The following is a 26,841-nucleotide window of genomic DNA, read 5'->3' on the forward strand; positions in this document are numbered from 1 at the left end:
TTGGCGAGGGGGGTGTGACAAACATGGTTTAATACAAGTTCATGTATAAAGGATCTAAAAACACACACACTGACCACAATTCTATAATATACAAAACCTAACGGAAAACGTGGAGGATGAAACTGCTCTTCTTTCCTAGGTTTCTAGACTAAAACACAAAAGGAAATGCCTGTAAGGACACCTTCATGAATCATCTAAGCATTTACAGAATCTCAGCATTTTACAGTTGGGAAGAACCTTAGAAATCATTGAGCTCAAACTATTTTCACCTAGGAGGAAACAGGAAATCAGAGAAGTTAAATGACCCACACAAAGTCACATGCCAACCTGGTTATGAGACACAGATTATAAGCCCGATCTTTTGACAGGCAGTTGTTCTTTCCCTTGAATCCTATCAGTTCAGGCTGAATGCACTTCAGCTTAGGCTGCCCAGTGTCCTGCTTTAGCCTACAGAGTTCTGGTTTGGGGGAGCTCTTCTTGAGCAGACATATAATATAACCTGATTGGCTATGTTGGCTTTTAAAAAACACATTAGGAACTTGTTGCTACTATCATAGCTAGGTTTATGTATCACTGAAAGGCTTTTTTGGGGATGTATGTCAGAGAATATAGACACATCAGAAAGAAATTAGTCTAACAAGTAATAGCTACTGTAATCTGAATGGTAAATCTGGTTGTGGTTAAGCACCAGATTACAGATGGTAAAGAATCTACCTGCAATGTGGCACACCCGGGTTTAGTCCCTGGGTCCAGAAAATCCCCTAGAGAAGGGAATAGCAACCCACTCCTGTGTTTTTGCCTGGAGAATCCCATGGACAGGAGTCTGGCAGGCTACAGTCCACGGTGCCACAAAAGAGTCAGACACAACTGAGTGACTATACTTTTTAAGTACTTTTTAAAAACATGCATCACACTATTTAATACTTAGAGCACCCTAATGTACAGATGCGATAACTGAGGCAGACAGGTTAAATAATTTGCCCTAGATAACTGAGTTTATAAATGGCAGATCCGGAATTTGAGTCTGTTCCTATGAGTTGGAAATTCATATTTGGAATGAATTCACTATAGTATCTCCATAAAAAAAGACATCTCACAGAATTCCCAGGGTTGGAGTTACTAACGGATCCTTGGGATTCTCTTTGTCCACTTCTGTCATTTTATACATGAGGGAGTGGAGCTGGCCTCATACCCGCAGCATTCTGTGTCTTAAATCATTTACTTTCTCCTATACACTACCTCACTGCACGAGACTGCAGGTTCCCCCTCCACAGGTGGCAGGAAAACCAGCTCAGGGCACTTCCCTCCTCTCTTGGTTTAAGGCGCTCACAGTGACAGACTTGAAAAATGGACATGCTGCGGTGATGCTCTTGCCCAGGATGCAGTGGTTGGGTAGGTTGATCACGCCCACCCACCACACTTTACAGTATTTCTACCATGTCCCCAGTGTCAAAACTCTAGACCAGACTTGCCTGGTGATGCAGTGGATGGAGTCCACCTGCCAATGCATGGGAGGTGGGTTCAGTCCCTGGTCAGGGAAGATTTCACATGCAGCAGAGCAATTAAGCCAGTGTGCCACAACTACTGAAGCCCGTGCACCTCGAGTCTGTGCTCCACAGCAAGATAAGCCACTGCAACGCAGAGCCTGCATCCAGCAACTGAAGAGTAGCCCCCACTCGCCACAACTAGAGGAAGTCCATGCAAAGAAGCGGCAAAGATGCAGTGTAGCCAAAAATAAATAAAATTTTAAAATACTTTAAAAAAACCCAAACCAAACAAATCTCCAGACAAAGAAACAGTCACAAGGCAATGCAATGACCATGCAGTTACAAGGATCATGAAATGACAGAGGCAGCCCAGAGAACACTGAAGGAGGTAGGGTTGGAAAGAAATCAAGCCTGAAGTTCACTTGTTCACTCTTAAAGAGTGAACAACAATTGGCTAGAGGAACACATATCGAGCAAAAGTGTGGGGGCTGGCTGCTTACTGATCCTCCCAATACTTGTAACAGCAAGAAGGATGCTATGTGAGGCGAGTAGGAGTGGGAGGAGGAGCCAAGTGCTCTCCAGGTGTGCCTGGCAGGGCAAGGAGTTTCTTCTGAGAACCGCAGCCCGGGTCAGGACATTTGAGAGCTGATGTGTTATCCGTGGAAAGCACAATGCCCCATCTTTCTACTGTACTCACTTCTAAGGTAGAACATGAACCAAGGAACCGGCTTATTAAGAACATATAACTGCTTCCTATGCATTCTTTCTCCCAACAGATTTTATAATAATTTCACAAAATCTAAAAAGGTAATAATTATTCTAACACTGTATATATACCTACTATCTAAATACAGCTTTTCATGTTATCAGCCAGATTTCTTTCTAATTAGAATTATGATCTATTTGAAAAACATTATCACAGCTTTCTTCTTCCGTCTGTCATTGTCTAATCATCAAACCTCTGCAGAGACATCCAGAGGGGGAATGGAAGTAAAAAGGGGATTCCGAACTCATCAGCAGTTTGCGAAAATCTTTAACTTCCTACTACCATGGAACTGGCTTTCTCCCACATTACATACACACACCAGGCAAAAGGGACTGCAGGTCTGTTCTACTGAGACAACTTTCAAAACCAAGAGTAGAGTGGGTTAAAGGGGGACACAGATATTTGATTGACAGGAGGTCACATTCCACTGGCAGAAGAATAAAGACCTTGTCTCAATGGAAGATCCGAATTGAAAAGCTTAAAATATTCTTTTAAAAAAAGAAACATCGTTCTGACATCCAAAGAGGACAAATCAAATTGGTCTCCTCCCTCAGTCCCTGAAGAGGAGGAGGAGGAAATGGCGGAGGACTAAGTGCCAGTTTCATCCTTTAATTAAGCCATGTGACCTTGGCCAAGTAACAACTTCTCTGAGTCTCAGTGTTTCCACTTGTGAAACACTGAGAACTATATAACCCATCCTATCCCACAGCGCTGTAGTAAGCACCCAGCAGGGAAAGTATGTGAAAACACTGAAAAGTATGTATTACTATATAAGCTATCTTTTATTATCTTTTGGAAGATAATCATCCTGAAAAGTTTTAGTATATTTGATCATGGTCTAAACCAGTGCTTCATGGAGATCCAATGACTACCAGAACACTCTTGGACCTTTTGGAAATATTTTTAGGAACTTTAGCTTCCAGGCAAAGGCAGAGTTATCATACTCTTATGTAAAAAGATACTGCAAGAAAAATACAACACGACGCTAATACTTTTGATTATAAAGAACATGGCAGGAGTAAGAAGCAGCCAGAAGGGATATGGTACTGATTAGGAAGAAATGGTCTGCATCTCCTAGATGCCAGGACTTATTTCTCACTGAGGTTTGTGAAGCATGAAGAACAGACAACAGCTGGGAATTTAGGAAGGGAGTAAATCAAGCTGCTGGTATTCATGTTCCCAGAAAGAAAAGGCATAGATGGCAACAAGTGATAGTTACAGGAAAGCAGAAATTACATTCTTTGCTGATTTTCCCCATTGTCGTTTTAACAGATTCTTCTCCACCACCCCCATCGCTGCCACTAACTCGTGCTCAAGGCATCACGGTGGCATGGAGTTCTCTCTCTGGAAGCCACTGTCAAATACGATCCTACTGACAGACAGACTGTTGTTGCTTTTTAGTTGCTATGTCACGTCCGACTCTTTGAGACCCCATGAACTACAGCCCACCAGGCTCCTCTGTCTATGGGATTATTCCAGCAAGACTACTGGAGTGGGGTGCCATTTCCTCCTCCAGGGGATCTTCGTGACCCAGGGATTGAACCCTCACCTCCTACACTGGCAGGTGATTCTTTACCACTAAGCCACCAGGGCCGAGATTGCCAACTCCTGAAGCAGGAGAACTATTTTTCAATGTTCCTATCTTCCTTTCCCAAGACTGCTACCAACCAATAGATCTCTCACTCAGGGGTTTGTGCAAACACCACCTGGGAGCATTTAGAAAACTGTGGGAGTCGTCTAGTGATGTGCCCAATGTTTCCTCCAGGAGAGGGTGTTAGGGCGTTCCAGAGGGGGAGTTAAGATGCTGAACATCCTTCAATTCATGGGAAGTCCAGACAAGGAGGGAAAAGTTCTACCCCAAATGCCACAACTGCCTCCTGCTGGGAAAGATGCAATTTGGCCTCCCCTCCCCCGTCAGCTACACTCACCCTAAGCGAACAACATGCTGCCCTGTACATGCTTCACATTTCGGTTTCAAACCTAGCTGCCTCCATCTCCTGGCTCAGGTCAGAACATAATGATTTTGGCCTACGGCTGTTGAACAACTTAGAGAAAAATAGATCAAATGGAATGCACTCATCAGAATAAGCTAAAAAGTAATTGCAGATTTGACATAGAGGTTCTAAAGAGGAAAATATGCTCCACTTGAAACTTTTCTATAGACTCCAAGAGATCACAGTGTCATTTGAATTGATGCTTCAAGAAGCTCTGGCTCTGAGTTGGGAGCAATCTGTTAAAAAAAAGGTGAGTTAAGTACACGCTATGCCAAAATGCAAGGCACAGAGATCAAAGTCCATGGAGGGGAAGTCCCTGCCTTACAACTAATAGCTTGTGACTGTGACAAGGCTGCTCCATTTCTTTGGGCCTCTGTTTCCTCATCTGTAAAATGAGACGTTGGATAGTTTCCAGCGTTTGCTCTGGGAAGGCTACCAGCGGCCTGGAGGACAGGACTTGAAACAATGAATACACTGGGCTTGATCGCTGTGACCCACACGATGACCAGGCCTTCAGGACTGGTATAGGCTAGCCAGAACAAAGAAATGAGAACCACATATTAAAAGACAAACACCGGAAATCTGGGGATCCTTAAGGCTAGAAAACCCACCCAGGTCCCACCTACTGTCCATCAACATTTGATTACAATTATTCTGTGCTATTTGGTAAAATTTACTCTGCAAGCTTTCTGCTTCATGGATGAATGAAACTTTTAACCAGAGAGATCTGAGGGCACGGAAATGGACACATGACAACTCTTTGCACATGTTAAGAGAAATATACACATATGTACAAAGAGGCTGGTTTTGTTTAGCCTCAACTGAGATCACATATTCTTCAGCAAACACTTGTGTTTGATTTCTCATCAGCTTGCTTACACAGCACTATTTGGGTTTCAAGGCTTAATTTATTTGACTATATTCATTCCCATTCCCTATTTTCCTTCAAGTCCAGCAATTCAAAGTAATAAGAAAATCCATCATACTTTATGCAAAGTGTACTTTGGTTTTACATTAGAACCCGGAAGTTACCTTTTCTTTTTAATAATGATGAGAAAAGGTATAAATTATGTGCACCAATGTGGTTATCTTACTGTGATACTCTCTTAACAAATTCTAAGAGTTATGCAAGATGATCTTAATACGTTGATAGGATCAAATCTCTGGAACACACAGGTTACGTGCTGCAAATGGTCAGGGCAATCAGCTCTCAAAGGTAATGCTAAGAGAGATGCTCTTTTGACTCTATAAAGGGCAACACAACTGTTGTTAAAGTGTGTCCTGCTTGCTGATTTCAGCTAGCTTGATAAGATATACTCTTTTCCTTTTCAGCAGGTCTCAAAGGCCTGGTAAGGAGCGGACACTGGCATTTGTGTGGATTTATTTTGGTGGCGAACGGACATATAGGAAATGGTAGAGAAGCTTGTTCCAACCCAGGCAATCTTACTGCTTTCAGAAGCCCATAAAGATACTAAAAATGAAGCATCAGAACAAACAGAAGATGATGATGTCAATAGAGGAAAATGAGGCTGATTAGACAATCTCACATGGCAAAAGTGGTATTTAAATTTTGGTTGTGTTGGTTTTAGGTCTTTCTTTCTCGCAAAGGAGAGTTGTTTGCACGTGTTTGGTACAGTGGCAAGCACTCAGAGAACTTAATTTTCATTTGTTTTTGCTATCATTCTAAGGCTTCTTCTAGTTTCATGTTTCAGCTGGCTGTTCAAGTAGCTCAAAATGAAGATGTCTGAATCCAGACCTCACCACCTTGTAGCATGATTTGTTTAAAAAGAAAGAAAACAAAAAATGTAAGGAAACACCCTTTGAAGATACTGCATGAAAAAAATGGACACTGATTAACTACAGTAAGATTTTAGAAATATACTTAAGATACTTCGGTGATATGTTAAAACTTCATGCTCTCTAGTTACCCAAGTAGGTGATTTAATTCTGAAAAACAGGTATGCATCAACATTATCCATGAATTCAGTAACTATCTGGATAGAATGCTATGGCTGTGGAAAACGTAGAGGCTTACATGTGAGAGGGTTTACAAGTTCCGAAGGCTAAGGACGCATTTAATCAATGTCCTCTCTCTTGCCAGGAAGAAGTAAAATTGACTTTTTATGGTCTGAGCCACCTCTGCCTATACCTCCCGAGTCTATCTGGGAAGAAAGGACACATCTGGCTCTAGAAAACTCTTCTGCAGGACCTAACTTTCCTTGAGCTTCCCCTAAGCTCCATCCCAGGATGTTCCTAGGCAGCTGGCAGGCGGGTTTTGAACCTCTCAGAAGTTGAGCTTTCATTCCAATTTCACTGTAGCACTGCAGCATCTGATATAATCCCTTAAAGGCTCTCAGAGTCTGGCCCTAATCTCCCTCCTAAAATATAACTCAGAGAAGATGTGAATATAGATGGCAACATGGTCCATTTTTCTGCACAGATCAACACAGAAGGATCATGGTGAAATCAGATTTAGTGTCTATTTTCTCAGCAACTGATACCCTTGGGGCTGTAGAACATAGCTAAATGGAATAAGTCATATAACCAGGCTGATTTGACTTCGTTATTAATTCATCTTTACTTAACCTCAGTTGAAACTTCACAAAAAGAAAAAAATAAGCTACGCTACACAGCAAAACTTCTGCACACCCTTTCATTTTCTAGATAACTATAATAAAATGTTTTCTTTCTTTCTTCTGTTAGAGATTAGTGGTTTTACTCAGGAGCAGATCAGCCCCCAAAGGGAGTGCGACATATGTGAGGAACACTTCTGCTGTTGCAGTGGCTGGAAGCAGGAATGCTGCTAAGGGCATTTAATGATGCTCAACTGGGCAGTCCCATACCATCAACTTATTGGGAATCCATAATGGAGATCCATCCTAGAAAGTGGAAAAAAACAGGTTATCTGTGCCAATGACTGTGATACTGGTCCAGATCCTGTCATGTAGGGCTGGGGAAGGGGAAGTGACAGAAGCAAAGGCCCTGTGGGCCCCTCTCTTCCGGCCCCGTTGGCTTCAGAAGATGAACAGGCTGCAGCAAGAAAAGCGGATCTATTTCTGCTTTCATCTCCACCTGAGTAGACTGGAGGGGCACAGGAACTTGAGGGAGAACATGAACAAACTCTCCTGTTGGCTGATGTTTGCCAGTACTGAGATAAAATGGAAATCTGCTCTCACAACATGACTGCCAACACACTGGTGTAGATTTCTGTATCATGGGAGAATACTGTGGCTATCAGTTGGAATTCATTCATCAACAAATGTTTACCAAGCACTAACTATGTGTCAGGCACCACTGTACATGCTGTAAATGTACATACTGTGGAGGAGTAGACAGGACGCTTGGAGGCCACACAAAGAACTCTAGTTTTACTTTGAGTGAAATGGGAAGCCCTTGTAAGAATGGCATCCAGGGATGAATAAACATGCAGACAGCTACATGTATAGAAGTGTGTACATAAAAATGGTTGCCATATAGCCTGCTGGGGCGAGACTCCTAAGTGGTGTCCCCATGTACACGAAGCAGAGTCCCAGGGGCCACTGGCAGCTGATGTCTAGATACTGTTTATCCCATCTTCTCACTGAACAAAGACACAGGGCACACAGCACTGCCTGGGGAAGAAGCCTGGAGGGTGTCACCCCACCTCCTCCTGAGCTCATGGGCTGTCGCTGTTACAATCTCCACCATTCCTGGATGGCGTTAAATCAGCCCATTTAACAACGAGAAGCCCCACACAAATCTAGCTTCCGATAGTATATTCATTTTTATTAACTGGTTAATTTAAGGCTGACTTAGAACTGTAATACTTTGGCCATCTGATGCGAAGAACTGACTCATTTGAAAAGACCCTGATGCTAGGAAAGATTGAAGTCAGGAGGAGAAGGGGACGACAGAGGATTAGATGCTTGGATGGCATCACCGACTCGATGGACATGAGTTTGAGCAAGCTCTGGGAGTTGGTGATGGACAGGGAGGCCTGGCGTGCTGCAGTCCATGGGTCGCAAAGAGTCAGACACGACTGAGCGACTGAACTGAATCAGCCAACTGGCCAGTGTGTGGCATTGTCTTCCCTCTCTCTCCATCCCATACCCTCAACTTGCAACTCTGGTCCTATTTCCTGTGTGTGCAGAGAACCCAGGTGACTGAGAAGTCACTGGTTTTAGTCTGGTACTCATGCCTGATGCCTCTGGGTTGCCCCACCCACACACACAACACAGGCTGGGGGAAGGCGGGGAGGCGACTGCTGCTCCTGCTGCAGGGAGCCCAGAGTGCCTCTTTCTCAGTGGAGCAGCCAGAGGGCCAGAGAGCAGGCGCATGCACTCTGCATATTTAAGAAAGGAGGAAAACAAGCAGAATAGTCAGTCTAAGACAATGTATTACATGTATCCAGGGGCTTCACAGAGACCTGAATCTCCATGGGGAACCAGAACCCTAGTGTTATAGCACTTTCATTGTCATACCTGTCAGCCCTGACCCTCAGGAAGAGTAAAGGACTGTAGGGTTAGTCCTGGTTCTGCCTCTCAGGGCCACCAAGCACAGCTGTGCACTATATGCCCTGATTCATTCTGGGGGGGCCATCTGCACAGATGGTGTCAGGCCTCAGGTTCTTCACCCAAGAAAGAGGGATCACATTTCAAATGCATTATAGGATTGTCATGCAAATGTCAGGTAATTCACTATTTAAGAAGCATCTACCAGTATTGGTAAATAGTGTCTACTAACGTAATTCAGAAGAGTTAACCAATTCAACTTCAACCCCAGGTGGGGCAAGGAATAGCGTGATATGATAGCTTCCAACAGGCGATGTGAACCTTCAATCTGGACTGGCCATGCACTACTAGCCTTCCGGCAGATTTTCCTGGGGTCTATGGGTTCACCAAGTATCCTCACGTCCACTCCCCGCCTTCGAAAATGAGCTGAAGATGCAGCTGAACACTTGCTAATCACAACCGAGTTAGCTGCAGCCATTACCCTCATCACACAATTCTGGTCTAAGACTCCTGAGCCACCCTTTTCTGAATGATCCTCTGCTATACAGCCAAGACTGATGAGGACAAGCCCACAATCCAGTTGCTGTTTAAAAGGTACACACCAAGTGGAATAGAAACGGTAGCCTTCCACAGAACACGTTGGTCAGAAACAGGAACTTAGGTAGCTGTTTCTATCCACAGTCCGGGTTTAGAATCAACAAGACAGTGGCTGTAGCATCAGAGGAACCAGATGAGGGAACTAGTTCCAGTTCATCAAAGGCACTGTCACATGACATGGTCATTGAATCATGCCACCTACACAGGGCCAGTGCCTCCGAAGGATGGGGCTGGCTCCAGCAGGACGAGTTTCCATCAGGATGTGAGAACCTGAACAGTAGAGCATACTAGCTAGTGTATTACCACTGGCCCCAAACACCATGCCAGTGTGGTCCTAACACTCACATCCCTATTCCATTCGCTCAGAAGTAGCAGGGACAACATGGTAAGGTTGTGTTGATGAAAAACCACACCTGGGCTTACTTCTTTGGAGAGCTGGGGACAGAACTATAGGACCGTGCATTTTAATTATGTATTTCAAGTTCCCCTGGCCACAGAACAAAGGAGGACAGACTGGTAAACATTCAGGTGCTACATGGCCTCTCACACAGGATTTCCTTGTTCTGGGAAATGCTCCCTATTGATTAAAGGCCCACTATAAAGCAGGCAATATTCCAGGTACCAGGTTTCACTCTATGGTAGCAGATGAAGCAGAGGGAAATCCCTGCCTTCCTGAAACTTACACGTTAAGTAAAGGGAAAGGATATTAAATGAGTAAATCGCACAGTGTGATGGAAGGTGATGAGTGATATGCGGTAAAAAGTAAGGGAGATCATGCTAGGGAGAGGTCGCCCCTAATGCACACACACGTGCATATGCGTGAACCAAAGTATGTGCAGTAGAGCAGCCAGGCCTAGGGTGAGGAGATGACTTGTCGAGGTTTGCTCCCGACTTTGAAATCCAGCAGCAAGCCAATAACAATCACTGCCAGACAGGACACGGCCCTCAGGACTCAGCTGAAGCTCCAGGCCTTCCTTGGAGCTCCTCCTGATTACTCTTTCTCCCACGGACTTCCACAGATATTCTATGACCACATCTTCATTTGCTGCCTTGACAATTTGAACGTGGCTTCACAAGCACACCATTCTCCCCTAGTGCACTTGCCACTCCCACGCCACCTAACGTACCCACCAGAGTCCTCATGTACACAGTGGGACAATCAGAGCAAGTGGGGTACCTGGGCTCTGCGTTTCAGGGAGCCTGCATGGTTATGGAGGAAGGAGATGGGAGCAGAGACCCAGCAGGTGATGATCATATGAAAATCTTTGTTCATTGCTTGGTTCGTTTGGCACACAAGGATGGCACACCAGCTCCACACCAGGCATGGGCATACAGAGATGGGCAGGGAACATACAGATCGTCAGCATGCTAAACCGAGGTTTCCCTGACAGCACGTATCTAGACCTGGACTCCCGGGGTTGATGATGAAAGGAGAACAGGGGCCAGACACTCCAAGCTGAGGGAGCAGAATGTGGTTCTGAACACTTCAAATGCCTCTGCTCAGGAGGAGGGCTTGGTGGGGGTGCAGGGAGGCAAAGCTAAAAAGATGAACAGGGCTCAGACCATGAAGAACCTGAAATGCCTTATTTTGAAGGCAAAAGAACCACTGAGACACTATAAGCAGGGGAATGATGTAAGCAGAGGTGCATTTTAGACAAGTCTCTGTTACAGGGCGGACAGACCCGAAGGACTATGAGAACACAAGCAGGAAGCTCCATTAGGAGACTGGGGTCCTGTCTGGAAGAAAGATTAGAAGAAATCGATTCCAGACACTCTATGGATTCCTGGTGTTATGCCCAGGAAATGGAGTGGATGTTGGTCCTAAAAGGCCAGGACTCAGAAGCTCAAAAAGAGCCTTAAATTTCTGCTCAAATTTAAGGGCCAAATTTCCAAGGGCCAGCAACAAGGACAATCTAACAACAGAACTCAGCCTGTCTCTTCTCCAGCTCACTCTCCATTTACTTTTCTATTTTTAATCTCCTTTAAATTTACCAGTCCTATATTTTAAGGACAGAGAAACAGACAAGTTAATCCAAGTTAGTGAGGGCCCTTGCATAAGACATGGAGATCAAACCAGGTCTTTCCTGGCTCTCAGAGCCAGCAGGGAATAGGTGAAGAAAGCAACAGGAAAGGAGCTGCACACAAATGTCTGGAGATTGTCTGGATGATGGAAGCTATTACTCATCCTAATTTTTCTATTTTCACAAAATTGTCAATAATCATGTTATTTCTTTAAAACAACAACAACAAAACAGAAAAAGGAAACCAGTCAGCCCTCTCTCTAAAAAACAAATATATACATTAAAAAAAAAAAAAAAGGAAGCTTGTTAAAACATGCGTCCCTGAGGAAAGCTATTAGGAACTGTACTGTCCTCTCTCCGGCTTTAAATCTTTGACGAGGGCTTCCCTAGTGGCTCAGCGGTAAAGAATCTGCCTACCTATGCATGAGACACGGGTTCCATCTGTGGTCTGGGAGGAGCCCGCATTCTGAGGAGCAACTCAGCCCGTGGGCCACAACTACTGAGCCTGTGCTTCAGAGCCTGAGAGCCGTAACCACTGAAGCCCATGTGCCCTCGAACCCGTGCTCTGCAACAAGAGAAGCACCACGAGAAGCCTGAGAGCCACAACTGGAGAGCAGGCCCCGCTCGCCACAGTTAGAGAACGCTTGTGCCAAGCAACGAAGACTCAGTGCAGCCAAAGACAAATAAATAAATCTTAAAAAAAAAAATTCCTTGATGATTTTCCATCTAAGTCTCCCGGTAAGGTGCCATCACGCTCACCTCATCTGCCACCCCACCCAGGTAGGGGGCCAAGTGGCTTCCCCCCTGAGTCCCCACCCGCAGGGAGCATGAGTGATGGGCGTGCACCGGCTGCTCTCTCCCGAGATAAGTAAGGTGCAGCCCTCCATGGGAGATATGGCAGATGTATTTCAGTGTCCTAACCAACAGACATAAATGCCATAACTCCAGCCGCAGTCCATAAATACCCAGCGGTAGGAACATCCTTAAACAGCCCACTGGGCCCAGGATTTAGGGGGCTTCCTTACATGATCATGGGCCGAAAAGTGCTTTTAGGGGGGTGTTAAAGAGGCATGTTAGGTAAACTCACAGATCACCCAAATAAATAAGGCGTTCTCGCTGTGTGCCCCCTGCTCGGCAGCGAAGAGCGGGGAGAGGGTTATGGAGTCTGGAGGGCAGGGGAGGAGATTCTTCAACCACACGACCCCACTGCAGACACAGGGAGGCTCGTTCTGAGTAAGCCTGAGCGGGAGAACAGGATACCCCGTCTCACCCTGCTGCTGTCATCTCCTGGAGATTTATGATATTGTGGGACGCCTTCTCAGGACGACACACTCCATGATTACGTTGGTTATCCTTTAACCACCTCCCATCATCTACTCCTGCCTTTAAGCCCAGGCCATCAATTTGGCTTTTCATACAAAGCTCTGCTTCTAAACCAGCAACTGGCTCATCTCTCCAAATCAGTGAAGCTCTCCAGCTCCCAGGAGAGGGATATATTAAGTATCAATCATGCGTATTATTTTACAATATAATTACTTTGGCAATTAATCCATAAGAAGCATTGCTCTCCAGATCCGAACTTCTGCCAACACAAATAACAAAGCTCTTGGAGAGCGGTCACACGGCTGGAGACTGAGATTCCAGGGGAAGAGAGACAAAGGCGGAGACAGAAGAGACTGCAGGGTGAGAGGAATCTCCCCAGAGTGTGTCTCAAGCCTCGCTTTGTGAGACCAGCAGAGCCACTGCTTCACTGAGGACAAGAACAAATCCAGCAGAAGCAAGGGAGGGACGGATGATCCTGAGTAGGTAAAAAAGGTTCAGGCTCTTAATAGGCTCATGGGCTGCGTTCTGTGGGGAATGAAGATACGTATTTTCCAAGTGAGATCTGGCGCGTGGCACCTCTTGACAGAAACCCACTGCTGGTCCAGGAGGGTGGACCATTGTCTTATTCACTGCTGTGTCCCAGAACACACTGCACATTCAATAAATATCTGCTGAAGGGAGGAGGAAGCAAGACAGGTTGTGCCAGACTCATCGCATCAAAAGGCACTCACCTAGCTGCTCTCTGTCCTCTCCAGCAATCAGCCAATCTGTCTTCACCCACAGGACCAAGAAGTCTTTGTCAGATAGTGAATTTTCAGAAGTCAATCCAATTTCCCAAAAGTAACTGTTGTCAGTTTTAGCCTCACAATAATCTAATTAAACAGTAATAGCAACATTCACTGTTGAAATTTTCTATCCATTCCCCTCTCCATCCCTCCGGTGCAGAAGGAACAGTAAAAAGGCTAAGGTAAGAGCAGCAGCAGGAGAGAGTGGGGAAGGAAGTGATAATTGCCAAATTGGATAAGCAGTCTCTGAATACATGAAAATTAACAAGACTTGTTTTATAACAGCTTTATATCTAAGTGAAAAAGAAATCACTGATAGGATGAGGAAAAAATTTCATTTGATTCAAAGCATTTAGAACTTTTCCTTGGTATTTCTCTTCTGTGTTAGTCGCTCAGTTGAGTCTGACTCTTTCTGACCTCACGGACTATAGCCCGCCAGGCTTCTCTGTCCATAGGATCCTCCAGGCAAGAATGCTGGAGTGGATTGCCATTTCCTTTTCCAGAGGATCTTCCCAACCCAGGGATCGAAACCTGATCTCCTGCACTGCAATCAGATTCTTTTCCATTTGAGCTACGGGAATTTCTTACTATCCCCGAAAGGAACATAATGGTGGTAAATTAAGTAAGGGTAGACTGAGAGAGTGAAGGGAGAGTAAATGAGGAATCCAAGTGAAAGCACTGAGCAGAGGTGCTGTTTCTCAGGCCCCAACATAGAGAGCATTCTGCCTGTCCCCCTTGCCTGTTCAGTTCAGTTCAATCGCTCAGTCGTGTCCAACTCTTTGCGACCCCAAGGACCACGGCACGCCAGGCCTCCCTGTCCATCACCAACACCCCGAGTTTACTCAAACTCATGTCCATTGAGTCAGTGATGCCGTCCAGCCATCTCATCCTCTGTTGTCCCCTTCTCCTCCTGCACCCAATCCCTCCCAGAATCAGGGTCTTTTCCAATGAGTCAACTCTTCGCATGAGGTGGCCAAAGTATTGGAGTTTCAGCTTTAGCATCAGTCCTTCCAGTGAACACCCAGGACTGATCTCCTTTAGAATGGACTGGTTGGATCTCCTTGCAGTCCAAGAGACTCTCAACAGTCTTCTCCAACATCACAGTTCAAAAGCATCAATTTTTCGGTGCTCAGCTTTTTTCACAGTCCAACTCTACATCCATACATGACCACTGGAAAAACCATAGCCTTGACTAGGCAAGAAAAAAATAAAAGTATCTTGGATAAACAAGCTACAGAAGACAGGAAAAGGAATAGTGAATGAGAATGGCGTGTGGGAGGTGAAGCCAGAGGGAGGAAAAGTTCAATGGGAGGGAAGAGAACATTCTAGCACATGGCCCTCTGCTCCCATTAGCAGACCTCAGAGGCTGGGAGGGGTGGGGTGGGGTGGGGTGCTGGAGTGAGTCAAACATCTCATCACACAGATGCTTTCTTCTTTCCTAACTACCAGCTTTTCTTACTTGTCTTACCATCACCCACACAGGGAAAAAAAAAGGTCAAGATATATTGATAAAGATGTTTTACAGGCATCTACATAAATAAAAATGTTCTAGTTAATTACTGGCCTCGAAATATTGGGTACCTGACACTTTCAATTTTGATAAGCAACTTCAGAAAAAACCCGGATTGGTGTAGCCTGTCATGTCAAAAATGAGTTACTGGCATGAAAAACTGAAGCAAATAGCCATAAAAATCTACCAGAGCTGCTCTCCACAAAGGCTGATGGATCCGCTTGGGAATCTCCAGAGGCTGTTAAGGCCGAGGGTCTGAAAAGATACAGCAAAGCTAAGAGTTCTTAATTTTCAGCCTAAAGCTAATAGTTTCTCAGAGAAGCTGGCTTTCTCCTGTTCCGCAAGCAGGTTCCATCTATTTCTGTGAATGCTGCCTGCCCTTTGGAAATCAGTGACGATCTCTATTTACGTGCACTCCTGGTTACTGGAGGTAGGATATGGTCCTGAGAGAAGCTTACAAATGTGTGGTGGTAGTACAGCTACAGAACTGAAGCCCAGGAGGTTCACAGAAGTGTGTGTCAAAAGAGACACACATACAAGTTGCTCCTGGATGAACTTGGAAGAACATAAGTGACCTTTCTGCTCCCTATTTTTGTGCGGTTCCTGAAGGGAAGTGGAATTTCCAGTTCAGTCCAGTTGCTCAGTTGTGTCCAACTCTTTGCGATCCCATGGACCACGGCACTCCAGGCCTCCCTGTCCAACACCAACTCCCGGAGTCTACTCAAACACATGTCCATTGAGTTGGTGATACCATCCAACCATCTCATCCTCTGTTGTCCCCTTCTCCTCCTGCCTTCAATCTTTCCCAGCATCAGGGTCTTTTCAAATCAGTCAGTTCTCTGCATCAGGTGGCCAAGGTATTGGAGTTTCAGCTTCAGCATCAGTCCTTCCAATGAACACTCAGGACTGATTTCCTTTAGGACAGACTGGCTGGATCTCCTTGCAGTCCAAGGGATTCTCAAGAGGTTTCTCCAACACCACAGTTCAAAAGCATCAATTCTTCAGTGCTCAGCTTGCTTCCAGTTAGTCAACAGGTATCTATGGAGTCTACTATGTGCCAGGGACTGTGTTAAGCATGGTGGATATAACAGAAACAAACAAAGACTCAGAGTTGCAAGTCAACTGGAGGAGGTCTACATTGGACAGTATTCTAAGCATTAGGCAGGGAACACATTACAAGGGGGAAGGGCTGACCCTAGTCCAGAAGTCAGTTAAGTTCTCTGGGAAAAGGGCAAAAGCTGAGAAGAGATGGATGTGACCAATGTGGATTTTCCAACACGTGGCCTGAAACAAGGCCAAATAAGAACTAAGGAATACTAGGCAGGAGAAAGCAGCGTTCTTTTTTTTTTTTTTTTTAAAGTAATAAAAGACAGAAGCTGAGGCATGTGCTGAGGTTCCTACCCATACTACTAAGGAGGGGACCAGGATTTGGGAAAGGCCCCATGAACTCGGGGCACATTCTTCAACCAAGTCAACCCCATGTTTCCACCTTCCACTTTTAACCATCACAGTCTATCCCAAACAATGTAGCTTTACCCCCTATAAGGAATTCTTTTTCTTTCTTAAAAAAAAAAAATATATATATATATTTGTTTATTTGGCTGTGCTGGGTCTTAGCTGCAGCATGCAGGATCTTTTATTGCATCATGTGGGATTTAGTTCCTTGACCAGCAATCGAATCTGGTACCCCCACATTGGTAGTGCAGAGTCTTAGTCACTGGACCACCCGGGAAGTCCTGGGAATTACTTTTCAGAGTATCTCTCGACGTTAAGAGACTGTAACTTATACAGCTGAAATTTAATTGGGAACTTCCGTTGCTCCTGAACGCACTGCTTAGGACCTGTCACTGAGAGCTAATCGCCCAACTCCAACAGAGACGATCTAAACACAGGTATCACAGCAGAAAAGATCCGTTCCAGCTCCTCTAGACACGGCCATGAGGACAGCCAGCTGAGGATCCCCTATGTGCCTCAGCAAGCTGGGGCAAATGCCAGCAGAGGAAAGGGAATATCACGTAAGACCACAGTTTAGTCTCGTGGGCGGGAAAGAAGGTGCTGCCTTGACACCTCCAGGCTGAGGCCTCCCCAGATGATGGCATCTATGCGAACAGAATCCAAATCATTCCATCAAGTCTGGGCTCAGAATGGCCACTTCCGGCTTTGCTGGTCACTGGATTAGCTTCACAACACTGAATTGCTCATCACACAATTAACACCCTTTCAGCCCCACTTTAAACTACACATATCTAACAAGTGGGGGAGCCTGAGTGTAGACTAGATGGGGACTAGTTCCCAAAACCTGTTCTCATAGCCACTAAGGCTTTGTGTGTACAATGGAGACTTCATAATTTCCAAGACTAGGAAGAAGGGAAAAAAAGAAAAAAAAGGGAAAGGTGATTTAGATCATTTCCAATCAAGATTGGTCTGTAAATAGGCAGCGTTGACATCACAGGAAAACCTGTCAGAAACGCAAGGTCTCTGACCCTCTTCAGACCTGCTGAGTGTGAGAAGCAGGATGCTAGAACTTATTGGGAGTGGGTTTCAGCACCACATGGAAGTGCCCAGGAACCCTTCCGTGACTCTAAGGAAATATTACACCTGCAGCAGCAAGCGGGCAGTGCCAGTCAGTTCTCGTCAGGGTCATGGTGATGGCAGGTACTCTAAAGCCTCTGCTCCCAACCACAAATTCAGAATTTCTTTGTAGTGCGGTGAGAGGAGAGCTGAGAGGAAAGGGGAGGGATCAGCAAGCAGGCTTTCTCTTCTATTCAGCATAAAACCAGGCCCACCAGACAACCAGGGAAAGAAAAACAAAGTGAGAGAGGGACTAAACACAGCTGGCAATTAGCGCTGACAAAGGCTGAGGGAAGCACCTTTTCCTTCCGCAGGGAATCTAACCCGCACTTCACCCCGGGCTGGGGCCAGATCCTGAGAAAGCAGGGAGCTCAGGAAGGAGGCAAAGGAGCTTGCTCTGGAGTGGGAATTTCTTCCCCAGGTGAAGTTCAAAATAAGTCCAGATGACCTCTGAGGGCCTTGAGCAAAGGATTTTTTTTTTTTTTTAATTGAAGCAAGACTGCTGCTGCTGCTAAGTCGCTTCAGTCGTGTCCGACTCTGTGCGACCCCATAGACGGCAGCCCACCAGGCTCCCCCGTCACCGGGATTCTCCAGGCAAGAACACTGGAGTGGGTTGCCATTTCCTTCTCCAGTGCAGGAAAGTGAAAAGGGAAAGTGAAGTCGCTCAGTGTGTCCGACTCTTAGCGGCCCCACGGACTGCACACCGGCATATGCTATAGCGGTGCTTTTACGTGCAAAAAATTGAATCAATGACAACAACAAAAGGAACCCCCAGTTTTTTGGGGGTTCCTAAATGCTGCTGGGGGACTGGTTCCATTTCAGATGTAAGAATGAAAGCTGCAAACGTATTTTCTCACTGTGCACGCACACCTCACCTTCTAAACATTACGAGACTAAAATCCACCTCCTCTAACTTGGCTCATTAAAGGCAATCTTCCTGCTGAGTATTAAACCTGGACTGCTTTGAAGCTGGCTGCAGATAAAGGTCAAACTATTTTACTTATTTTTTTAAGGATTTAGGGAAAACAAGCTTCCATGAGGGCAGGAGGTGGACGAACTGAATGAGCGCTGAAACGCACCATTCAAAGGGATTTGAGGGCAGAGCTTCATGTGCTTGCCAGTTCCCCATCCTATCAGCCCTCCCCTTCAGATCTCTGCACATTTGCATTGTTCAGTGTAAAATGAGTCAGGAAGTGCAAAAGTGAGGGTTCTCATAGCAACGGCTAACAATCCCACACTGACGTACTTCAGCAGTATTGGCAGTCACTAATTGGGCTGCTGCTAAAGGTGAACCCTTAATATACCGCATGTGTGAAGTGGGCGAAGCAGCATTCCAACACCATTTGAATCTTATGTATTTCTCAGCTTATGTGTTTAAACCTGTAGCTTTAAAAAGTGGGCACGTGAAGAAAAACAAACCCCTTACGAGCCAATGCTTAGTACAAGCAATCTCAAATCCCACAGACCTAGGAACATAAGACAGTGGGGCCATCGAGGGGCCCAGGTCCTATATGAACACATGGGAGAAACTTGAGCAAAGGGCATGCCCTTGAGAAGCAGCCTACCCCAAGGAAGTCCAAGGCAGCTTCTCCGCTTTCTTGGAGCCATCCTAGATGCACGTGGTCCTTGTCTCATTAGGGCCCTAATTACTCTTCTAAGATCTAGATCGATTAGCATTAGCCCTTGGCTAGCTTACCTTTAAGCACAGGATACTTTAAAACTGGGTCCTGCCATCCAATTAGAGTGTTTATCTGATGAACTGAGGGCAGACACCAGGTGTCTTCTAAGCTGTCACTGCCTCCTCATATAGAGCACATTCACATCAGGGGGAAAGTCCAATCAACTCAACTTACTGAGAATCGGGGAGAGTTCATAAGGTCATTTTAGGGCTAGAAAGAACATCAGCTCTCATTGAACATAATCCAAGGCCACATAAGCCAGGACCATAATCCAGAGTTAACAATCAGGGGGTAGCACCTACAAGTGTCCAGGCAAGGGGAGTCAGGAGTCGGAAGTGAGGACCGACACCTGCATGAGCCTGCTGAAGGCCAGAGAGGCGGCACTAAGGTCTGCAGGAAACAAGGTCTTCCCAGTCCTTGTCCAGTGATCTATCATCAACTGTTCTTTAAAATATCTCTAACTCATCTTTCACCCATTTTATGCACCTAGATTTAGGCCTCCAAGTCCAACTTTACTAAACTGAATATTTCATGCTGTACTAAAAGGTAACAGTCTCGTCAAGTCCTCTACAGGATCATAGAAAGCGACGCGGACAAAGTGCTTCACTAGGTACAAATGCTAATAATGGTGGTAACATTACTGGGACAATTCTTGCTGTTATAAAATCAAGGCCATTCACCAACAGATGAAAATATAGTCTAGTGAAGGGGAAAGAGACGATGAGGGCAAGCACAAATACCAACACAGTATTATTCGTTTTCATGGAAAGTCACAAAGGCATAACAGTGGAAGTGAGTGCAGAAGAGCAAATAGGGTGACAAGAATGTGCAAAGCTGAAAAAAAGAGAGTCTCTTTTTGGAAATTCTGTGCTGTGCGCCGTGAGACAAGACGTCAGGCCCTTGAACAGGAGTTTCAGGCACTGACAGGGCACAATGGGAGGCCTCTGCCTTGAGTCTTCCATTGTGCCCTGCAGCAGGTCAGAGTCCAGATAAATGTAGGGTTCCTTAAGAAATCACTGATATTCTCAGAACACTTTTAAGAAAACAGAACCGAAACACTCTTGGATGTGTGTATGAGTGAGTTACTTTGCTTTAATCAGATCCATTATAAACTGAAATCTGAAATGAAGGAAGATTAGGAAGCTCTGATCATTTCCAGGGGCTCAGAGAACAAACACGCTGACCTGCTGGGACAGGCACCTTCCCAGGGGCATCCAGACTGGGTCAGAGACCACCTCCCCAAGCGCTACTTCTGGGATCCCTAATCTCTGGAGAAATCTGAGACTGACAGAGCCCCCCCAAAGCTATTATAATGATATCTTTTGAACTAAAAAGATGCACCAGCTTGACGCCTGGCCCAAACTTTAAATGGAGCACTTGAAAGCAGGGGATTCCTTGAAAAGCCAGGATGTACATACAGTTGTTGGAGACCACCTTCCAAACTGGGGCAGCATCATAGTTGCTGTCAGGGAATAAGTTCAGTGACCACATAAGATAAAAAAGTTATTTTATGGTATATCCTGTATGAGATGGAAAAAGTTATTTTACATTGTTTATGGATATGAGGAGCAACGTGGCAAGTTTCCTGATTCTAAGGCTACATTTACAGCAAATGAGGCAACATGTCAACGATTCAACAAAGGAAAAGGAAAAGATCTTTGAAGAACTGGTAACATTTCTGTAAATCTGACATTATAACAAAATAAAATATTATGAGAATTATTAAAGAAAAACCCAATAACTTCTGATGCTTAAGTGCTATATATCCTGGGACATTTAGTCGCCAGAGTCAAGATACTCTGTGAAACGTGAATCAGATGCAGCAGTCCAGGGAACCTTGGCAGGTACCTCCTCAGAGAAAAGCCCTTTGTCTATCTCCAATATTAACATTTCAACACCAATTTTATGCATTATCTGTCAAAACTCTGCTACGGGAGGTAGTGAATTTAACCCTTTCATCTCCAAATAAGAAAGGAGGTTCCTCGGAGGTGGGTAAGTACTGCTGCCCCCCCTAACCTGTTCTCTCTGAGCTCTACTTAAGTATCGCCAGGACCGGGCAAGTTGCTTGGCCTTTTATTAATAAAGCAGCTGAATAATTTATAAGGGTTGCACAGGGCCCATTAGAAGTGCCAGAGCAGTAATAACTGGCTTAGGACTTTGCTTACTCAGGGCTAAAGTTTAATTTGTCCATAAATGCCCCTGCTCATAAACCCATCCCACAGGTCTGACCTGCTCTCTCATCCCCAATCACATGTCCTAGCCAGGCTCTGGGCTTAGACGTGTTCCTACTGGTGACAGCGGTAGGGCTGAGAAACAAACCCAGACTCTATACATCAACCAAGATCTTATACCTGTGCTCCTGCATTTACCAAACAGGCCACCACCATCCACTTCTTAAGCTCTGCTTTTGGTCATCCCCAAAGAAAGACAGCATCTGGTTGAGTCCCAGCCAGCAAGAGAGTGCAGGCAGATGATATGAAAAGATGGAAGACTGGAGAAACACAAGAGCTAAGACCTTCAGGACATTCAGTGTCAAGTTGGGTGCTGCATTCTAACTGACAGTACATATGATATGGACAAAAAATGTGTTCTGCTCTTTATTTACCAAGCTAACATTCCCAGGCTTCAGTTTTCTCATCTATGAAATGGGGGTTGTAATGGTATCCAACCAATACTATGGTAAAGTGAATGACAGTCGCTCAGTCGTGTACGACTCTATACAGTCCATGGAATTCTCCAGGCCAGAATACTGGAGTGGGTAGCCTTTCCCTTCTCCAGGGTATCTGTCCAGCCCAGGGATCGAATCCAGGTCTCCTGCATTGCAGGTAGATTCTTTACCAGCTGAGCCACAAGGGAAGCCCAAGAATACAGGAGAGTGTAGCCTATCCCTTCTCCAGTGGATCTTACCAACCTAGGAATCGAACTGGGGTCTCCTGCATTGCAGGTGGATTCCTTACCAACCGAGCTATCAAGGAAGCCCATACTAGGGTAAGGATTGAGTTAATTCACAAGGGCTTCCCAGGTGGCTCAGTGATAAAGAATTCACCTTCCAGGGCAGGAGACGTGGGTTCGACCCCTCAGTCAGGAAGATCCCCTGGAGAAGGAACTGGCAACCCATTCCAGTATTCTTGCCTGGGAAATCCCATGAACAGAGAAGCCTGGCGGGCTACAGTTCATGGGGTCAGAAAAGAACTGGACACGACTTAGCGACTAAACAACAAACAATACCCATTAAGGCTATTATTACTAGAGATTCAAATCTCTAATGAACCCTAGAGAAACCTAATCTGATCCCCTCTCTCTTTGAAAAATCCCAAGGCCCAGACAGGTTATGTGACTTTGGAGGGCAATTCTAAGCATTAATTCAGTTCTCTAGACAGGCGCCCAGTTTGGTGCTCTGTTTTTCATTTTGGTGCTGCTGTGGCTCCAGCACTCATTCTCCAGGGTAACAGTGTTATTGCTTTGTTTTCAGAATTTCCAGATAAACTAAGTGCTAGCCCAGAACCAGTGTGCATTCATTCACCCAAGAACTGTCCAGTGAATGCTGACTTCAAAACACACACTGTCTGGGCTCTACTTACAGAGGTTCTGCAGTCATGAGACAAGGTCCCTGGCCTTCAAACATCTTACATCTTGGTGATAGAGTCACCAAAAAAAGAAAAAAAGCAAAAAAACAAAACCCCCCCAAAAAACAAAAGAGTAAATAAACTAGAAAATTTCAGAGTGGCAAGCAGAGAAAATTAAAAGGTAACATGAGAGAAGCACAGTAGAGCTTAGAGTTGGGAGGGTGCAAGTCTCTTAAAAGAGGTCATTCATGCCAGTTTTCTTTGCAGTTTAATCTCTAAGGAGATGGCACTGTAACCCCAGTTGCAGCATATGCATATATGAATATGCATGACTGTGGGATAAGAAGAAGTTATACAAAAGTGGTGCAAATCCCTAAAAATTTAATTTAGGGCAATCATATCAGAAATAAACATGCTACCCATGAAAAGGTCAAGATAGACCTTTTCTGATCTTTGGTCTTCCCTCTCTGGCCACTCTGGTGCAAATGTGTGGGTTAAGGCCAAAGGACCCCACAGTAATGGAAGTTGGGATCACATGGCCCTCTTTCGGGAGAAGTTCATTTCTCTGGCCTCTGGAGTTTGGCTTCTTAGCCCCTTGGCATCTGCACTATGTGCCACGAAATTCCTGCCCCAAGAAGCAGTTCAGGGGATCAAAGAGCTATTCTTACTGGCTCCGTTCAGGCCAATGGAGGGAGGGGATAGCGGGAGAGGCAGGCCACTCGGCGCTCCATTCAGTGTCCTCCTCCACAACGGGGCCATTGAGCAGGCGCCACAATCAGGGGCTGAGAAGAAAAGGCCGAAGGAAAGCACACAGAGCCACTGCGCACAGACACGGTCATTCATCACCAGGCAAATGCCAGTAACTGGGAACAGCCATCTCAATTTCTGCAAATCCTCCAACCTGCGACAGCTGCTGGTGACTCTGGTGGGCAGCGCTGCTGCTGCTGACGGTGCCAATCCCTAGCCCTGGCTGGGGGCCAAGTCTACCTCACTCAGGTTAGAGATTCGCTGGCGGCGAAGGGTGGCAACAACGGACTTCACAGCTTATACAGCAGCTTACGAAGGACTCCCGTGTATCCCAAAGCACTTCAGATAGCTGGTGAGAGAAGCTATCTGCACAAGCACATTCAAACAGTTTATTCCTAACCCGCTTAACTCAAGGTCTCTGTCAGAACCCAGCGACAGAGTGGAGGAAGGGCAGGGACGGCTCAGCAGCTAGTGGAGTGCAGGCAGTCAACCCCTCTCCCCTCTGGAGCCGCAGTAGCAGGCAGGCCTTCCCCGATAACAGCTGTTACCAAGGAGTCTGTGGGACTCCTTGGGTCTTCAGTTGAGCTGTTTGCTCCCACTGTTTCCATCAGCATCCTCACAAAGCATTTACATGTGAGATTTCTGAACACTCCGGGTACCACGGAGATGCCTGCCACCATACAACCCTAAGGAAACTTCACCTGTCTCACTGTGTCCCAGCCACTGGATCTCCAGCTCTGCTCACACTCCAAAGCCTCCAGGGGCCTGCTCATCTCCTTTTATCTACACTTACCTTATCAGACTTAGCTTCTGGGGAACAATATTGCAGGTAACAGACACAGCGATCAAAAGAAGCTGGAGACTATGGAGGCAGGGGGAAACCACTCAGGCTCAAAGGGCCATGTTTGGAGCCCAGAGCCCAGGGCAGCCACTAAAGGACATTGTAACAGTATGCCAAACACAGAACATAAACCATCCTCATGGGGTTAAAGAAATGCAGCGGGAGGTAATAGTTCTTCAACTGTCATGCCCATCAACCTTCCAATCTTTTTAAACTTCTTTTGATAGAAGAGTTGATGGGAAAGATAAAATTGCTAAAGAACCATTGCCTACCTCTGTATGTATTACCTAGAATGCACACTTACTATTTCCAGTGCGACTTCCCTGGATTTTTCATGATGTGTTTCAAAAGCAGAGCTCACCAAGAGGAAGGGTCCCTGTGACAGACCTTCAGAGAACTGAAACTCGTCATCACAAAGGGGAATCAGGATGATGTGAGTGCATAGCTATCTATCAGTGCTTTGCTTCCTGCTCGCAGTCTGCTGTCAGAAACCAGCTAACGCTTGGCTGGTGCAGAGCTGGGCCTCGGACGCTCCCCTCCCAGGTCCCCGATCCACATCTGGGAACTTCTGACTCAGATCTTGTGATCTAGGTGCTAACATTTCCATCTGGTAAGAGAAACCGTTCCCTGAAGAGAACATAACTCCTGGCATCTAAGTACATGCTGCTCTGTGGTGCAATATCAATGTTTCTTGGCAAAAAGAAGCTCCTTGAAGGCATGTATTCTCACCCTACTCTCTTTTTCCTTGCAGCACCAAGCAGTAACAGGTGTTAAAAAAAATAACCTCTGACTAATCAATGATAGAAAAGAGGGGTGTGAGCCTGAATACGAGCGAGAACAAATATCTGTTACCACGTCTCCCCACCCACCCAACTGTGGGGAAGAAACTCCCTCCTCTCTAGTCAAAGCAGACTGCTCTCCAGGACCATTACATGAGAGGAAAGAGGCCACTCCATAGAGCAGGCTTATTTTGATATGAAGGGTGAGGCTATCATCAGCACATCGTAATCAGCAGCACTCACAAATAAGGCTAAACTTGGAAAAGAACTTAACAATTCGCTATCAAACAATGAGAATCAAGAGTAAAGAAGAAACAGTTTGTTGAAGAAGAGACTAAAATACTTCAGGGCCCCAGAGGAGTTATTTCTGCAGTCTCTGCACATACGACATCATTCATGAAGAAGGCAGAGGTACAAATATAGCATAAATGTCGTCTGCTCTAGCTTGTAATTTAAAATGCAAATGCTAATGAGCGAACTGGTGTATCAGTGGAGTTAATAACCGCATGCCTAGCACAGGGGCCGCATCCAAAACACACACAGAGAAGAGACAGACACCATGTTCCAATTTAAAAATAAAAACACCCAAATTAACCCTAGAAAAATCACTAGCAGACGTACAAGCTCAGGAAAAGGAGGCACACCAGGGCACCGAAATGGGAACTTCTCTACCCGTCGGAGACGAGCCAGTCCATTTAAACGTCTTCCTACATACAGTGATACAGTGAAGGTAAGCACGGGAGTTACTAGGGTTTATTCAGGACTGCTACTGTAAAGCATGAGTATAAGGAAAAACTACAGGCAATCTGAAAAACTTAGAAAGTTTCCACAAAGCCTACTTAGAAGCCCAGAAGTCAACTTTGCAGGGAGCTGTAGGTCTAGAAACCAAAGGTCACTGAAGACAGATGTAGAGCTCATGCATTTTTATCATAGGCAAAGGATGGTTTAAAAGAACCTGAAAACTTACCAGGCCTGGATTAAGTGGGCAGTTTAAATAAATGGGGAAAAGCGCTAATGATGAAAAACCACAACTGAGAATGCAGTTGAGTCTCAGATGTCTTCTGGATATGAAAGGAACTTCTGTGGATTGTTCTTGCTCCTACAAGGTCTGAGCCTGGCAGCCCTACCCCAGGTTCTGGGACCGACCCCCTGGCACTGAGAGCAGGCACAGCTCCCTGGCTTCCTTCCAGCCCCTTAAGATGGGGCCAGTGGTCCTACCCCGTCCCTCAAGTGGAAACCCATAGCACCCCTCCAGGGGCACCAGGAGAGTGTGCATGGGCTGGCTGCCCACACTGGACACCACATGTTCTAATGCCCCGGTCAGCGCTATTTACATAAAGGGCCAGGCATGGGCTCTGGCGAATCTAGCCCATTAGTGTGGGGAAGCCTCAGGAGAACTTTCTGGAAGGAACCCAAGGTGTGCAGAGACCTGGGGCTTGGGGGCAAAGACACTTTTCCATGATGAAGAACTTTTTCTGCTTTTTAAAAATCCAGTCATATCTCCGTTTGAAAGGGGGATGTGAGAGGTGGTTCCCATAGCAACCAAGATTAAGTCTTACAGGCACAGAGAGAACTGTTCACCCCAGGGCTGCCCATTACCAGATTTCTAAGCATTTCCCTTTAATTTCAAATTACCACACCATTTACACTCCCTCTCCTGCATCCAAGGTCCTGTCATTTCCTAC

At 45.7% G+C, this 26,841-nt stretch overlaps 1 protein-coding gene across 1 annotated transcript in view; it reads right to left on the bottom strand.

Moving 5' to 3' along the window:
• SND1 (staphylococcal nuclease and tudor domain containing 1) overlaps window positions 1-26,841 on the bottom strand; it is a 421,950-nt gene that overhangs the window by 118,623 nt on the left and 276,486 nt on the right. The window lies entirely within an intron of this gene.

This window comes from Bison bison, unplaced genomic scaffold, assembly GCF_000754665.1.
Source record: "Bison bison bison isolate TAMUID 2011002044 unplaced genomic scaffold, Bison_UMD1.0 scf7180017864530, whole genome shotgun sequence".
Classification (NCBI taxonomy): Eukaryota; Metazoa; Chordata; class Mammalia; order Artiodactyla; family Bovidae; genus Bison; species Bison bison.